Source organism: Temnothorax nylanderi, unplaced genomic scaffold (genome assembly GCF_030848795.1).
Source record: "Temnothorax nylanderi isolate EJ_2023f unplaced genomic scaffold, tnyl_v1.0 TNYL_tig0134_pilon, whole genome shotgun sequence".
NCBI lineage: Eukaryota > Metazoa > Arthropoda > Insecta > Hymenoptera > Formicidae > Temnothorax > Temnothorax nylanderi.
The window spans coordinates 305,471-315,459 of NW_027249196.1; the positions used below are offsets into that span (position 1 = coordinate 305,471).

At 43.2% G+C, this 9,989-nt stretch overlaps 1 protein-coding gene across 6 annotated transcripts in view; it reads right to left on the bottom strand.

The window, feature by feature from the left end:
- LOC139776975 (inositol 1,4,5-trisphosphate receptor-like) overlaps window positions 1-6,965 on the bottom strand; it is a 41,726-nt gene extending 34,761 nt beyond the window's left edge. For all 6 annotated transcript variants that reach the window (XM_071714085.1, XM_071714079.1, XM_071714084.1 and 3 more), the window contains exon 1: window positions 6,304-6,965. The gene's annotated coding sequence lies outside the window, so the exon portion shown is untranslated. The remainder of the gene's footprint in view (window positions 1-6,303) is intronic.
- Between the last annotated feature and the right edge of the window lie 3,024 nt (window positions 6,966-9,989).

Here is a 9,989-nt window from a genome sequence, read left to right on the forward strand (position 1 = left end):
TAAAACGAGTCGTGATACTGACAACCATTCGACACGACCATCCGACATGAAAATGCAATCTAGATTCCACGGAAACAAGCAAAAAACGTAATAAGTTTTAAAAGATTAATGATAATTGATTCTAATTAACCCTCCGTCTGTACACGTGGATCTACATCTACGGCGTCCGAGTCAAAATGATATCTGCTCGTAACTGTAACACTTGCAAGCCTGCCAGAAAGTATTAAATAAACGATGTTTGTCAAAATAAAATCGTCAACTACAATGTAGACAGATGTTTTGTGAATGCTTTCCGATTTTTTAAAATACTTTAAGGTAGGGAATAATAGCATCAAACGTGACAGACCCACGTACACACTCCAAGGGTGCAAAAAAAATGTATACATACGAAGGATTAAAGTCATATTCGGACTAAATGTCACACTTATCTTCACGTTGATTACACAAAAGGTAATTTTATCTATCTTGTCAGAAAGTAAAATACGAGGTAAAATATATCAAGTATACTCTTACAGTAGGTTTTAAAACGCGCATTTTTCCCAAGTAGAACCGTAAAATAGCTGATAGAAATAGCTGATGTGCACTGTATTTAGAACACGGCACACAATATATCTACTTCTTTAAAAAACTAGCAACTGCATTTATGTATCTATATGCGTTACCTCATTCACAGATGTACGACACGCTATTTTGAGATCTCATTCATAGAAAAACACGAAAGAGTCACGCGTGTCCGTTTTCCTCTTTGTGAGTTTCAATCATAAAATAAATAAATCCGACCGCGAAGAGAAGTTAATCTCGTTACATGCTAAGGAAATTCTTTCATCATGAGACAAATGATTGAGTATTTATAATTCTCAAATTTAAAAAATAACGCGAGTAAAATCTTTTTGTTTTATACTATTAATTCATATTAACATTTCTCTTTGCCAGCCAATCTTACACGAGAAAAAAGAATTTCTGACGACATGTATATCGTATACATATACCGCACGAATGTATAAATGTATCTTTTAGAAATTATCATTTCTAAGCGTACTATAAGCGGCAACAAAATAAAGCCAACAAAATTAACTTTGCGCCAAAGTACATGAAGATCTCAGGAACTTGTCTCTTAATGAATAATTAACACTGTTAAGTATTTCATAAACGCCAACAATATAGAAATTTGTATTTTTTTAATTACGAAAATTTGAGATTATCTCATCCAAACTATAATAATGTTATCACTAATAATCACCAAAATGTACATTAAATGCTATAATATTGAAAATAAATTAATACATACACTAATGTTAATTACATTATTAATATTATTATATGCGACATTATATAAATTATATATAATTTATATAACATTATATAATTAGATATAACATGAGAATTTGTACAATTCCAACGCAATGTCACATGTCACTGTTTGTTTCAACAGAAATTTATTCGAGAAAGATAGAACAAATGTCTGCTTTTTCCACTTATTCGTATACATATATATTTTTTTTATTTATAAAAATTCCTATTTTAATATATTTTTTGAGACTCAGCATTGTCACGTCCTTGGTTCAAGCAATACTTATACATTCCAGTATTAGATTACTATGCGATATTATATTAATTATCAATTCTAATTACTATTAATTATTATTACTGATGAATTTGCAAACCGTTTATTAAATTCTCTTTTTTCTGTATTGTTTTTTTTAATTCATGTATTGAAGTGCGTTATTGATCGGTTTTGCCGTTGAAGTTCTGCAGGTACGTACCTTCCGGTATTAAATTACTGTGTAATAATATCATGCTACTAATTATTAGAATTATTATAATATATGCTACTTATTATTAGAGTTACTGATTTAAAACCATTTATAAAATTTTCTTTCTTTCTCATCTCGTTTTTCTTCAATTCGTATATTGAAACAAGTGTATTGACTATTTTGTAAATTCATATATTGAAGTACGCTATTGATCGGTTTTACCGTTGAAATTCTGCAGGCGTAAACTTTAATCTTTTGTGTTTATGTGACGCGTCGTAAAAATATTAGTAGCTGTATGAATTCGTTGCAACAACGCTGCAACAACGCAACGAAAGAGCGAACAAAGACGCTTCGCTCCGTCTTGGCGTCGAACGATGCAGTGGCGGGACAATAAACCGCCAATTGACTATCAATATCGTCTAATGAAACCGTATCGATGCACAGCGATATACGAGGGGGCATGCAATTCTATCTACTCTATCGCTGTTCATCGAACAAAACGCTGCTATTAAACGGCGACATCTAATATGATCTCAAACGTATTATGTGACGCGTAATGCACAGCATAATAATCGTGTAGTTTTTTTAACCGAACACTTCTGGCGTTGCTATAAAAAAGGTCCCACGATCCAAGTAGTAGCACGGAACGTGTATATTGTCAAGAAAGATAGATTACGAACGTAAACTTTCCGTTTAGTAAGTCTATAAGAGCGCCGCGCGCCGGCATTAAACTGTCAAGGTTCGCTCGAAAGAAATCGAATCGCTATTAAGTATTCTGATGAGTTCTCGACTAAACCAACGTAATTAAACGTCGCTCCGTAAATAGGTGAACCGATATATCGTGATGTCGGCCGAATCGAAAATATATATATCTTACCGGGTTAGCTTCAGCCACCAATTTTTCAGCGTACGATACACTCGCTGTCGATTCGCTTTGCTTTCCCCGAAGGATGTAATTAACGCGTTCGCCATCGCGACAGGTGCAAACGGGCTTGCATCCCAGAGTCGTCGGTATGCGATGCGTCAACCGGGACTGAGGTTCGACCTGACGCATTACGGCCCACAACACACCTTGACCCAGGATTACCGCGGAGTGCCCCCAAAAGCCATGCGCGGTGTCTAATTTCATGCAGGAGGATATCGAGTCTTCATGAATTACGTAAGAGCGCTCTCACGGGGAGGAGCGGTATGTCACAATCGGCTACGAGAGATCCGGCAGAGTCATTCTCGCCGCGGCAGGATCGTTTCTTCTCGCCACGGCTTTCAAGATCGACACAAATTATACCGCGCGCCGACGTAATTTTATCGTATTTTATATACAACAATTCACCCAATATCAGCTTGAAGGCAGAAATACCGCTGCAGGTTGCGATCCGTTACGTTATGCATCCGGATACATTATGCATATCGACAAGAATAGTCGGTTTTCGCTTTTTTTACCTTTTTCAACATTATTTTTCAGATCGTACGCTTCGAGCAAGTAACTCGAGATGCTGCCCCGATTAAAAAATGAAGAAGCCAGTAGGAAAATATGTCGAAGCGCGTTGTACTGAAAAGGCTAATTTTAAACTCGTTAGACGAGGTATAATTATTCACACAGTGCGATGTCCTTTCCATTTGAGAATATCATCCTTGAAGTCAACGCAGCCTTGACGCCATAACGCCACGAATGTGTGGCGCGCTAAAAATATTCCCGGGCAACAAAATGCATAAAAATTGTCCATCTTTCGTACGTAGCGTATCCTCCGTGTCGCCTTTCGCAAATTGTTCCATCCACGTCCGTAATATTATAAGCGTGACTTAAATGAAGTTACGTATTCGTTCGAGTCGTGAGACATTACGTTGAAATCACGTTTTCTTAAGATTAGTTCGCGCCTTTCCCGCGTAACGTTTGCATTGTTTACAACGTGTGAAACGTCGCACACGAATGCAACGCTCGATACATGACAATTAAATTTAATTCAGTTTTTTTATATTACCGAATATGATTCTCGGAGCAAACGGGAGAATTAGTCATTTGCGCGATTACTACCTGTTTAATCGTTTTTGCCGCCGCCTGTTTGACTGAAGTACACTAAACGTCACTCAACGTGCTCTTATCTCAACCCGGACATGCAAAGAAGGAAGCAATTCGCGCGCGATGTCATTAACCCTTGCGGATTCGACGAGGACGTTTGACCCACGCCGGTCACTCAACGAAGTTATTATATCCGTTTCACGGAGAACTCCGCGCCTGATGAAAACCCGTCGAATCGCCGTCCCCGGATACGCGCCAATCGATACTCGAAGACCCCATAATCGAAAGAACCTCCTTCAAAAGAGAGATAAGCGTGTTTCCGCGTCACTCGACGTCTTTCCTGTCCGAAGAAAATTCTATCGCTAGGAAATAAGGAAAAAAAATCGCATGGTTCTGCTTCCGAGACGCTGAGAATCTCCTACTTCGCATCTATTATTATCTCGCAGGAAGGTAGCCTGTATAATTTTTCTCGAGAAAGACCGCTGTGTCTCTTTCGAAACGTTGATTAACCGCGCTAAGCATCGTTACGCAATAATAGCTTCATTAATGGAGGACCAGCTAGGTGGAAGTCTCGATATTTTGCACGTGATACGGTATCGAAAATAAAAACCGTGTCACCCACAAAGAACGGCATTATCTCCGTTAATGCCAGCTGATTTAACACTAACGAGAGAGGATAATCTGGTAAATTGGTGTAATACGTGTCCTATTAGCTTACAGCGGCAAGATTTCACACCTCGTTGAAACGTGCGAGTACGAAGCACGGTTAAGTCGCGATTTTCATATTTTCCCGAGTAAAAGCGGTACGAGATAAAAAATGCGGAATAAAATCGAAACGATTCGTTTGTGTCGATCAATTTACATTTGACAGACGTGCTTCTCTAAAAAAAAAAAAAAATGCGAGCCCAGTTTACGTGCTTCAATTTCTACTTTTATAGAATTCAAACGCGATAAAAAGAAGGGAAAAAAGATCAGTCTCCATGATTCCATTCAGCATTAAACGTGACCGCCCAATGCTCCAGTTTTCATTGACGCGCTATCAGAAAAACTAGCGAGGAGCTGTTATAGCAACCGAACCCGCAACTAAGCGTCCATCCGTCATTGAATGCGAAATGTACGGATGTGATTTTTTTCTACTGGCGCACTGGTAGACGCACACGAAGATTTCACGTACGTGTCAGGACTGGGCGGGTATAAGGAATCACGTACGTGATAATAAACGTGTCGAAAATACTGCGGAGTGCGGATAAACGACGGAAATGCGCACTTTAAATACCCCTCTCTTTCCTTCCTCCCGTTCCTGTCCATCGCAATTGTTTAATTTGAGAAACTTGCCCCGTTACGTAAAATCCGTTTTAGTATCGCCTCTTTATCTCAGTCGAGATTTGCATCTCCCAATTTTATTCGACAGCTAGGAAATTCTAGACACGTTGAAACGCTCGCGTAAAAATGAATCCACACACCCATACACACACATGCATACACACATTCCCTCCGGTTTCAGATGCGAAAATATTGACACTGGAGCAGCCAGTAGCGGCCGCTCGTCTTTGCGAAGAATTTCAAAGTGGGATTTAAGCGTCGAATTTGAAAGACCAGTTGCCGAGTCGATCGCACCGACGGTACCACTTTGAGACCAGCTTTGAGATGGGACGTCTCGATTGTCCGTGTCCCGTTCTTACTTCCAACGCGCGCACGTCAGTTCGCGGAAGAGCGAAGAGGAAACGACTTTAACAAGAGGTACAAAGATAAAAGAGGGCGATCGGAGAAAAAGGGAAAGTGGACAGAGAAGACGTACCGCGAGGAGGAAGAAAAGTGATCAGAGAAGACGTATTGCCCGCCCGGGGGGGGGGGGGCTCTCCGATAATCGGGATCCGAATCCGTCTTCGATCACGCGCGCGGAGACCGCGCGACGTGTGGCGAAGGGAGACACAACCCGGAGTGTCTCGACGGACACGCGTCATTCTCGTCGTCATCGCTCGCTCGCTCGGCGAGGAAACGCCGGGCAGCCGATCGGAACACGTCCCGTGTCATTAGCGGGCCCAAGCGACGGCGGACGGGCGCGCGGTCGACGCGGCCAATGAAAGCGCCGGCACGCATCTCATTACCGATAATAATCGAAAGGCAACCGCTCGGCTTAACGGCCGGGCCGACGCGGCGGCCGCGTAGACCCGAGTGGAAAACGACAACGACGCCCGCCGTTGACGTCGTGCGTCCCGCGCCGCGTCACCGAGGAGCCTAATAAAGCGCCCGCGGGGGCCTCACTCGCACCGGGATCCGGGATTCACGGGAATCGCCCGGTGGAGAGTATATTTTTACGCGGGCGCGCGATTTCCGAACGTCCGGCCACGAGAGTTCCGTGATTTCCTCTTTTTTTTTTCGAACGTCCGCCTGCGGGGGAAAGAGAGGAAACGGCAGGCGCGATATCTCGCGAAACTCGAAACGGCGGGGCCCAGGCCTTCTTTGCGTGTCAGCTGCGAACGACGAGAACGCGGGGGAACAAAAAAAGCAATGCAAAAAGTGTTTACTCACTTCCTCGCGGCAGCGACGGCGGCGACGGCGATGGTGGTGACGATCGCGGCTCCTCGCGCCGAGCTCCGCGGCGCGCTGTCCAGATCGCTCCTGTTCGAAGGCGAAATTCGACGCGTTGCACGACAGGTGTCGAAAACGCCGGTGTGCTCCGTCGCCCTGACGTCCAGGTCCGCGGTTCTTCCTCGCGACGGGCGCGCGGGCGGGGGCGGCGGACAACCGGTCGATCGCGGAAACTCGACGAGCCTTCTTCTTCTCCTCGTAACGCGAGGCTCCGAGGCTCAACGATGATTCCGGCGATCGCGTACTTACACGAGCGCGAGCCTCCGATCTGCCAGCGCGAGGAAGCTGGAGGAAGCGCGCGGCGATAAGTCGACGACGGCGACGATCGGCGATCGGCGATCGGCGATTCGCGGCGGCGCGGGCGGGCCGACTGCGCGCCGCGCGCGCGCGCGTACACACACGGACGGTACCGATGCACGGCACGGAGATGTGTATCTCTCTCAGCGCCGCTCCTGCATGTCTCCCCGCGGAGCAGCAGCCGCCAAGTGTCACTGGCACGGTGCAGCGTACGGCGCGATCGAAACGGCCGAGATGTTGACAGGGGAAACGCGAGACGACATCCACACCGCCCGGTGGTCCCGACACGACTGTCGCCGACTGTCGCCGCACCGCGCCGCGCGGGCGCCCGCCGCCCGCGGCTCCGTTGCTGCCCGACAGCCCGACATTGCACTTTGCAGTCCTCGCTCCTCGCCGTCCTCGGCGCGATATCTTCCGCCACGAATTATCCGTCGGTCAATGAGCGCGCCGCTCGTTCCGCCGGTCGATCCCGAGCTCTCGCGTGCCTGCATCGCGGTGGATAGGTCGGTACCGGGAAGATAATCGCGATTGTAATTACGCGAGCGAGTACAATCCCGTTAGTATTTCGAAACGCGAGTACTCGTGACGCGATGCAGTTCGAGTTCGAGATGTAATTTGAATCGCGAGAACGCAAGTGCGTGAAAGGATGAAGCTCTACGTGCCGAAGTTAATAAAGATTTTCTCGCGAATTCAAGAATATAATTATAAAAATTATAAAAACATTTGAAGGAGCTATATCGTATCGATTTGAAAATGCGAGACGCGATGGTTGTTGAAAATGAAATTGAAAGAAAACATAAGAGATACGCATAGGTATTTGTCGATAATATAGAAATCTCTTGTCACGTATATATGCATCTATCATTTGTTACAAATTCTTATATTTTATCTGATATTAATTTTCAGTACTCGGCTGATTAAGAAATGGGGAACGTTGATATCTTTTATTTAACAGCATGCTTATATGTAGCACAAATAAAATTTAGATAATTGCAATGAACTGATTTAAGTAATTATTTTGTTTATTAAATTAATTGTTTAAGCGATATAGAATGATTTAAGAAAAATTGAAAAAGATATGCTCTTACAATTCCAGAGTTAAACATTTAATGCTAATCCGTTTTTGCTCATCTATTTCAGAGTAATAAATCAAGAAACTACTGGCTTTTGATTTTTGGATGACTATCATTCAACGTGTAATAAAAAATTGTTTCACACAAAAAAACATATAAATATGTATAATTATATATAGAACATGGTTTTTTTCTCTTGTATATATAATCTCTGCTCATATATAGGAAAAATAATAAGAAGAGGAATTGAAAACAATTAAAAGAATAATTTTTGTATTTTTTTGATAAAAAGTGAAATTAATCATAAATAAAATATAATTATACATAGAATATTGTATGATCTAATCTCGAATTTACTTTTTGTATAAAAAACAGTGCAAAACTTATTTTTCTAATTATTCTTCAATTATTGTTCTTATTATTTTTCTTATACATACGAACAGAGATTATACAAGAGAAAGAAAACATATATGGACACATTTTATATATAATTGTACATAAAACATTTTTTTACTGATTTAAATTTCGAATTTTATTCCGATATCTCTTCCGATACTCAACACGCGATATATTTTTATCCTTTTCTCCATTACAGTATTTATAAAATAAATACAGACCAATGGAAATAGGCCCAGATATGCCTACAAACAAGAAGGTAAACGCCTATATAAACAGATTATACAAAAGAAAGAAAATATATACGAATATATTTTATATATAATTATATAATTTTTTATACGAACAATTTTTTATAGGAAATAAAAGTTTAAGCAATTACGTCATTGGAAGAACAATGAAAGATATAACATTAAATTTAAACTTTGAAAGAATAATTGTTATTCTTCAAACGTCGTTCAAACGGTACGAGGCGCGCGCCATGCGCGGGAGAATGCGCAGTGGGCGGCGCGTCGCCAGTCGCCTGAGTCGCCACTTGCGCAGCGACGCTCGAACGAGTGGATGGCGATGCGCGGCGCTCCGCGTGCCGACTTATTATTTTCGAGACACGGCCGTAACAAGTAAGAAGGAAACGCCAACCGCGATTATTCTTTACGAACTATCGACTTGATCCGACCGCGAGAATGATAAATAAACCCCCGCAATTAATCATGCGTGATTGCGACTCGTAACACGACGCGACTTTCATTGAACGTAAAACTGATCACCGAAGCGAATATCTCGTGCGATTTATCTCTCTGAAATAGGAATCGCAGCGCGCAGAATGGGAATTCAATTATTCATAAGCGATATATCAGTTTCTCTAATAAGGCTATTATAGAATTTGAGTGTTTCTCGTGTATCGCGCTTATATAAATAAGCCTCCCGTTGAACCTACTAACGTAACTCGTAAACTTTTTCACAATACACGATATATGCAGTCGCAGGGTACCGCGATTCAAATGACTGAAAGCCGCGTGAGACTCGCGAACGGAATATTCGGCATACTTCACGTCTTTCATAGTGCGCGTTTAGCGAGTGCAGAATTAAACCGACGCTCGTGTTTTTGCTGACAAACCACGGCGATCGTTTGTTTACGTTCGCCGATGGCCTTGCTGTTTCCGGCGCGCCCGCGCCGAGAGCCGAGACGCAGGCAGACGCGTCGGCGGGCGGCATGTTGTCGTGTTTACTCTAAACCACTCGAGACGCGATCGTGGCGAGAAAACGTTCCACCTCCCGCGATACCAACGATCTTTTCTCACGAGCAATACCTGAATCCCGGTACAACTCTCGTCCAGCTTACGCGAGAGCTTATCGCTTAGTGTCTGGCTTTCCACACGGACTTGAATTTATTCCGTATTCCACCCGATATGCGTGGTAAACCGGACGAATCGAGCCGGATGACATAATCGAGAAAAAAAAACGGAGAAACGATATATCGGGGGGATGAATTTAGCGACGCGTGTATCTCGCAGTATTTGAATGGATTCGAATTTCGTATCGCGCGGGCGATAGCATATTTTCGGCATATTTCGGGTTCAGTCGCTAATTCGACTCGCGTCGTGTCTCGGAAGATCGGAGTGAAGTTGCCGGCGGTACTTTTTGTTCACTGGAAGAGCGACGCAAACATAGCAGGGCGGATTAACGTTGAATCGGACAGCGTAGCGACATATCTAGTTATCAGGTGCGGTTGTTATTAAACCTGTATGTCAATGTCCTGTATGTTAATCATGCAGTGTCGATTCGATGTACACGTCGGCGAAATACGTTTGTCGAATTCTGCGAGGCTCGCTCGAGATCCATCGGCGATTCGTCAGCCAT